The sequence below is a fragment of the Mixophyes fleayi genome, unplaced genomic scaffold, assembly GCF_038048845.1.
Source record: "Mixophyes fleayi isolate aMixFle1 unplaced genomic scaffold, aMixFle1.hap1 Scaffold_1710, whole genome shotgun sequence".
NCBI classification, from domain to species: Eukaryota; Metazoa; Chordata; class Amphibia; order Anura; family Limnodynastidae; genus Mixophyes; species Mixophyes fleayi.
Genome location: NW_027446047.1, coordinates 47501 through 52500, shown reverse-complemented (window position 1 = coordinate 52500; position 5000 = coordinate 47501). Strand labels below are relative to the sequence as shown.

Here is a 5000-nt window from a genome sequence, read left to right as displayed (position 1 = left end):
GAATACCAGGTGCCATAAGCCTTTTTCTTTTTATCTCTCTTGTTCTTGCTTCCTTCAATGCTGGTTTTGAGATGTATAAGAGATATAGGTCAGTATGCAACCAATACCTACAGTCACACCACCCTGAACAAGAACAATCTCGTCTGATCTTGGAAGCTAAGCAGGGCAGGCTTGGTTAGTACTTGGATGGGAGATCACCTGGGAATTCCAGGTGCTGTAGGCATTTTTTTATTTCTCTCGTTACTGCTTCCTTCAATGCTGGTTTTGAGATGTATAAGAGATGTAGGTCAGTAAGCAACCAATACCTACAGCCACACCACCCTGAACAAGCCCAATCTCACCTGATCTTGGAAGCTAAGCAGGGCCGGGTCTGGTTAGTACTTGGATGGGAGACCACCTGGGAATACCAGGTGCTGTAGGCCTTTTTTTTCTCTCTCTCTTGTTCTTGCTTCCTTCAATGCTGGTTTTGAGATGTAGGTCAGTAGGCAACAAATAACTACAGCTACACCACCCTGAACAAGCCCAATCTTGTCTGATCTTGGAAGCTAAGCAGGGCGGGCTTGGTTAGTACTTGGATGGGAGATCACCTGGGAATTCCAGGTGCTGTAGGCATTTTTTATTTCTCTCGTTACTGCTTCCTTCAATGCTGGTTTTGAGATGTATAAGAGATGTAGGTCAGTAAGCAACCAATACCTACAGCCACACCACCCTGAACAAGCCCAATCTCACCTGATCTTGGAAGCTAAGCAGGGCCGGGTCTGGTTTATACTTGGATGGGAGACCACCTGGGAATACCAGGTGCCATAGGCCTTTTTTTTTTCTCTCTCTTGTTCTTGCTTCCTTCAATGCTGGTTTTAAGATGAATAAGAGATGTAGGTCAGTAGGCAACCAATACCCATGTGAGGCAACCTGGGAATTCCAGGTGCTGTAGGCCTTTTTTCTTCTCTCTCTTGTTCTTGCTTCCTTCAATGCTGGTTTTGAGATGTAGGTCAGTAGGCAACAAATACCTACAGCCACACCACACTGAGCAAGCCCAATCTCGTCTGATCTTGGAAGCTAAGCAGGGTCAGGCCTGGTTAATACTTGGATGGGAGACCACCTGGAAATACCAAGTGCTGTAGGCTTTTTTTTTTCTCTCTCTTGTTCTTGCTTCCTTCAATGCTAGTTTTGAGATGTATAAGAGATGTAGGTCAGTAGGCAGCCAATACATACAGCCACACCACCCTGAACAAGAACAATCTTGTCTGATCTTGGAAGCTAAGCAAGGCCGGGTCTGGTTAGTACTTCGATGGGAGACCACCTGGGAATACCAGGTGCCATAGGCCTTTTTTTTTTCTCTCTCTTGTTCTTGATTCCTTCAATGCTGGTTTTAAGATGAATAAGAGATGTAGGTCAGTAGGCAGCCAATACCTACAGCCACACCACCCTGAACAAGCCCATCTTGTCTGATCTTGGAAGCTAAACAGCGCTGGGCCTGGTTAGTACTTGGATGGGAGACCACCTGGGAATACCAGGTGCCATAGGCCTTTTTTTTTTCTCTCTCTTGTTCTTGCTTCCTTCAATGCTGGTTTTGAGATGTATAAGAGATGTAGGTAAGGAGGCAACCACTACCTACAGAGACGCCACCCTGAACAAGCCCAATCTCGTCTGATCTTTTAAAGTAAGCAGGGCCGGGCCTGGTTAGTAATTAAATGGGAGACCACCTGGGAATACCAGGTGCCATAGGCCTTTTTTTCTCTCTCTCTTGTTCTTGGTTCCTTTAATGCTGGTTTTGAGATGTATAAGAGATGTAGGTCAGTAGACCACCAATACCCACGGCCACACCACCCTGAACAAGCCCAATCTCATCTGATCTTGAAAGCTAAGCAGGAACGGGCCTGGTTAGTACTTGGATGGGAGACCACCTGGGAATTCCAGGTGCTGTATGACTTTTTTTTTCTCTCTCTTGTTCTTGCTTCCTTCAATGCTGGGTTTGAGATGTATGAGAGATGTAGGTCAGTAGGCAACAAATACCTACAGCCACACCACCCTGAACAAGCCCAATCTTGACTGATCTTGGATGCTAAGCAGGGCTGGGCTTGGTTTGTACTTGGATGGGAGACCACCTGGGAATACCAGGTGCTTTAGGTCTTTTTTTTTCTCTCTCTTGTTCTTGCTTCCTTCAATGCTGGTTTTGAGATGTATAAGAGATGTAGGTCAGTAGGCAACCAATACCTACAGCCACACCACCCTGAACAAGAACAATTTCGTCTGATCTTGGAAGCTAAGCAGGGCTGGGCCTGGTTAGTACTTGGATGGGAGACCACCTGGGAATACCAGGTGCTTTAGGCCTTTTTTTTTCTCTCTCTTGTTCTTGCTTCCTTCAATGCTGGTTTTGAGATGTAGGTCAGTAGGCAACAAATAACTACAGCCACACCACCCTGAACAAGCCTAATCTTGTCTGATCTTGGTAACTAAGCAGGGTCGGGCCTGGTTAGTAATTGGATGGGAGACCACCTGGGAATACTAGGTGCCATAGGCCTTTTTTTTTTCTCTCTCTTGTTCTTGCTTCCTTCAATGCTGGTTTCGAGATGTATAAGAGATGTAGGTCAGGAGGCAACCAGTACCTACAGCCACACCACCCTGAGCAAGCCCAATCTTAACTGATCTTGGAAGCTAAGCAGTGCTGGGCCTGGTAAGTACTTGGATGGGAGACCACCTGGGAATTCCAGGTGTTGTAAGCCTTTTTTTTTTCTCTCTCTTGTTCTTGCTTCCTTCAATGCTGGTTTTGAGATGTATAAGAGACGTAGGTCAGTAGGCAACCAAAACCTACACCCACACCACCTTGAACAAGAACAATCTCGTCTGATCTTGGACGCTAAGCAGGGCTGGGCCTGGTTAGTACTTCGATGGGAGACCACCTGGGAATACCAGGTGCCGTAGGCCTTTTTTTTTTCTCTCTCTTGTTTTTGCTTCCTTCAATGCTGGTTTTAAGATGAATAAGAGATGTAGGTCAGTAGGCAACCAATACTTACAGGCACACCACCCTGAACAAGCCTAATCTCGTCTGATCTTGGAAGCTAAGCAGCGCTGGGCCTGGTTAGTACTTGGATGGGAGACCACCTGGGTATACCAGGTGCTTTAGGCCTTTTTTTTCTCTCTCTCTTGTTCTTGCTTCCTTCAATGCTGGTTTTGAGATGTATAAGAGATGTAGGTCAGTAGACAACCAATACCTACAGCCACGCCACCCTGAACAAGCCCAATCTCATCTGATCTTGAAAGCTAAGCAGGGCCGGGCCTGGTTAGTACTTGGATGGGAGACCACCTGGGAATACCAGGTGCTGTAGGCATTTTTTTTTCTCTCTCCTGTTCTTGCTTCCTTCAATGCTGGTTTTGAGATGTATAAGAGATGTAAGTCAGGAGGCAACCATAACCTACAGCCACACCACCCTGAGCAAGCCTGATCTTGGATGCTAAGCAGTGCTGGGCCTAGTAAGTACTTGGATGGGAGACCACCTGGGAATTCCAGGTGTTGTAAGCCTTTTTTTTTTCTCTCTCTTGTTCTTGCTTCCTTCAATGCTGGTTTTGAGATGTATAAGAGATGTAGGTCAGTAGGCAACCAATACCTACAGCCACACCACCCTGAACAAGAACAATCTCGTCTGATCTTGGAAGCTAAGCAGGGCTGGGCCTGGTTAGTACTTCGATGGGAGACCACCTGGGAATACCAGGTGCCGTAGGCCTTTTTTTTTCTCTCTCTTGTTCTTGCTTCCTTCAATGCTGGTTTTGAGATGTATAAGAGATGTAGGTCAGGAGGCAACCAATACCTACAGCCACACCACCCTGAGCAAGCCCAATCTTAACTGATCTTGGAAGCTAAGCAGTGCTGGGCCTGGTAAGTACTTGGATGGGAGACCACCTGGGAATACCAGTTGCCGTAGGCCTTTTTTTTCTCTCTCTTGTTCTTGCTTCCTTCAATGCTGGTTTTGAGATGTAGGTCAGTAGGCAACAAATACCTACAGCCACACCACCCTGAACAAGCCCAATCTCGCCTGATCTTGGAAGCTAAGCAGGGCCAGGCCTGGTTAGTACTTGGATGGGAGACCACCTGGGAATACCAGGTGCTGTAGGCCTTTTTTTTCTCTCTCTTGTTCTTGCTTTCTTCAATGCTGGTTTTGAGATGTATAAGAGATGTAGGTCTGTAAGCAACCAACATCTACCGCCACACCGCCCTGAACAAGCCCAATCTCGTCTGATTTTGGAAGTTAAGCAGGGCCGGGCCTGGTTAGTACTTGGATGGGAGACCACCTGGGAATACCAGGTGCCATAGGCATTTTTTTTTCTCTCTCTTGTTCTTGCTTCCTTTAATGCTGGTTTTGAGATGAATAAGAGATGTAGGTCAGTAGATAACCAATACCTACAGCCACACCACCCTGAACAAGCCCAATCTTGCCTGATCTTGGAAGCTAAGCAGGGCCGGGCCTGGTTAGTACTTGGATGGGAGACTACCTGGGAATACCAGGTGCCATAGGCATTTTTTTTTCTCTCTCTTGTTCTTGCTTCCTTCAATGCTGGTTTTGAGATGTAGGTCAGTAGGCAACAAATACCTACAGCCACACCACCCTGAACAAGCCCAATCTCGCCTGATCTTCGAAGCTAAGCAGGGCCGGGCCTGGTTAGTACTTGGGTGGGAGACCACCTGGGAATACCAGGTGCTGTAGGCCTTTTTTTTCTCTCTCTTGTTCTTGCTTCCTTCAATGCTGGTTTTGAGATGTATAAGAGATGTAGGTCTGTAAGCAACCAACACCTACAGCCACACCGCCCTGAACAAGCCCAATCTTGTCTGATCTTGGAAGTTAAGCAGGGCCGGGCCTGGTTAGTACTTGGATGGGAGACCACCTGGGAATACCAGGTGCCGTAGGCATTTTTTTTTTCTCTCTCTTGTTCTTGCTTCCTTCAATGCTGGTTTTGAGATGAATAAGAGATGTAGATCAGTAGTTACCAATACCTACAGCCACACC

The 5000-nt window shown here is 46.8% G+C and overlaps 2 non-coding genes and 20 pseudogenes across 2 annotated transcripts; all 22 read left to right on the top strand.

Annotated features, from left to right (window-relative positions):
- The first annotated feature begins 105 nt into the window (after positions 1–105).
- LOC142118321 (5S ribosomal RNA) lies at positions 106–223 on the top strand (annotated as a pseudogene).
- Positions 224–303: 80 nt separating this feature from the next.
- Positions 304–422, top strand: LOC142117899 (5S ribosomal RNA). The gene has a single exon (XR_012683006.1). It is a non-coding gene; the product is annotated as a 5S ribosomal RNA (ribosomal RNA).
- A 72-nt stretch (positions 423–494) lies between these two features.
- LOC142118290 (5S ribosomal RNA) lies at positions 495–612 on the top strand (annotated as a pseudogene).
- A 79-nt stretch (positions 613–691) lies between these two features.
- Positions 692–810, top strand: LOC142118257 (5S ribosomal RNA; annotated as a pseudogene).
- Positions 811–1005: 195 nt separating this feature from the next.
- LOC142118293 (5S ribosomal RNA) lies at positions 1006–1124 on the top strand (annotated as a pseudogene).
- A 284-nt stretch (positions 1125–1408) lies between these two features.
- LOC142118338 (5S ribosomal RNA) lies at positions 1409–1526 on the top strand (annotated as a pseudogene).
- A 284-nt stretch (positions 1527–1810) lies between these two features.
- Positions 1811–1929, top strand: LOC142118099 (5S ribosomal RNA; annotated as a pseudogene).
- Positions 1930–2011: 82 nt separating this feature from the next.
- On the top strand, positions 2012–2130 carry LOC142118222 (5S ribosomal RNA; annotated as a pseudogene).
- An 82-nt stretch (positions 2131–2212) lies between these two features.
- Positions 2213–2331, top strand: LOC142118165 (5S ribosomal RNA; annotated as a pseudogene).
- A 71-nt stretch (positions 2332–2402) lies between these two features.
- On the top strand, positions 2403–2521 carry LOC142118343 (5S ribosomal RNA; annotated as a pseudogene).
- An 83-nt stretch (positions 2522–2604) lies between these two features.
- LOC142118241 (5S ribosomal RNA) lies at positions 2605–2723 on the top strand (annotated as a pseudogene).
- Positions 2724–2806: 83 nt separating this feature from the next.
- On the top strand, positions 2807–2925 carry LOC142118274 (5S ribosomal RNA; annotated as a pseudogene).
- An 83-nt stretch (positions 2926–3008) lies between these two features.
- Positions 3009–3127, top strand: LOC142118277 (5S ribosomal RNA; annotated as a pseudogene).
- Positions 3128–3210: 83 nt separating this feature from the next.
- LOC142117896 (5S ribosomal RNA) lies at positions 3211–3329 on the top strand. The gene has a single exon (XR_012683003.1). It is a non-coding gene; the product is annotated as a 5S ribosomal RNA (ribosomal RNA).
- Positions 3330–3603: 274 nt separating this feature from the next.
- On the top strand, positions 3604–3722 carry LOC142118045 (5S ribosomal RNA; annotated as a pseudogene).
- An 82-nt stretch (positions 3723–3804) lies between these two features.
- Positions 3805–3923, top strand: LOC142118292 (5S ribosomal RNA; annotated as a pseudogene).
- Positions 3924–3993: 70 nt separating this feature from the next.
- LOC142117953 (5S ribosomal RNA) lies at positions 3994–4112 on the top strand (annotated as a pseudogene).
- Positions 4113–4193: 81 nt separating this feature from the next.
- LOC142118073 (5S ribosomal RNA) lies at positions 4194–4312 on the top strand (annotated as a pseudogene).
- An 82-nt stretch (positions 4313–4394) lies between these two features.
- Positions 4395–4513, top strand: LOC142118249 (5S ribosomal RNA; annotated as a pseudogene).
- Positions 4514–4584: 71 nt separating this feature from the next.
- LOC142117995 (5S ribosomal RNA) lies at positions 4585–4703 on the top strand (annotated as a pseudogene).
- An 81-nt stretch (positions 4704–4784) lies between these two features.
- Positions 4785–4903, top strand: LOC142117921 (5S ribosomal RNA; annotated as a pseudogene).
- An 82-nt stretch (positions 4904–4985) lies between these two features.
- LOC142118285 (5S ribosomal RNA) overlaps positions 4986–5000 on the top strand; it is a 119-nt pseudogene continuing 104 nt past the window's right edge.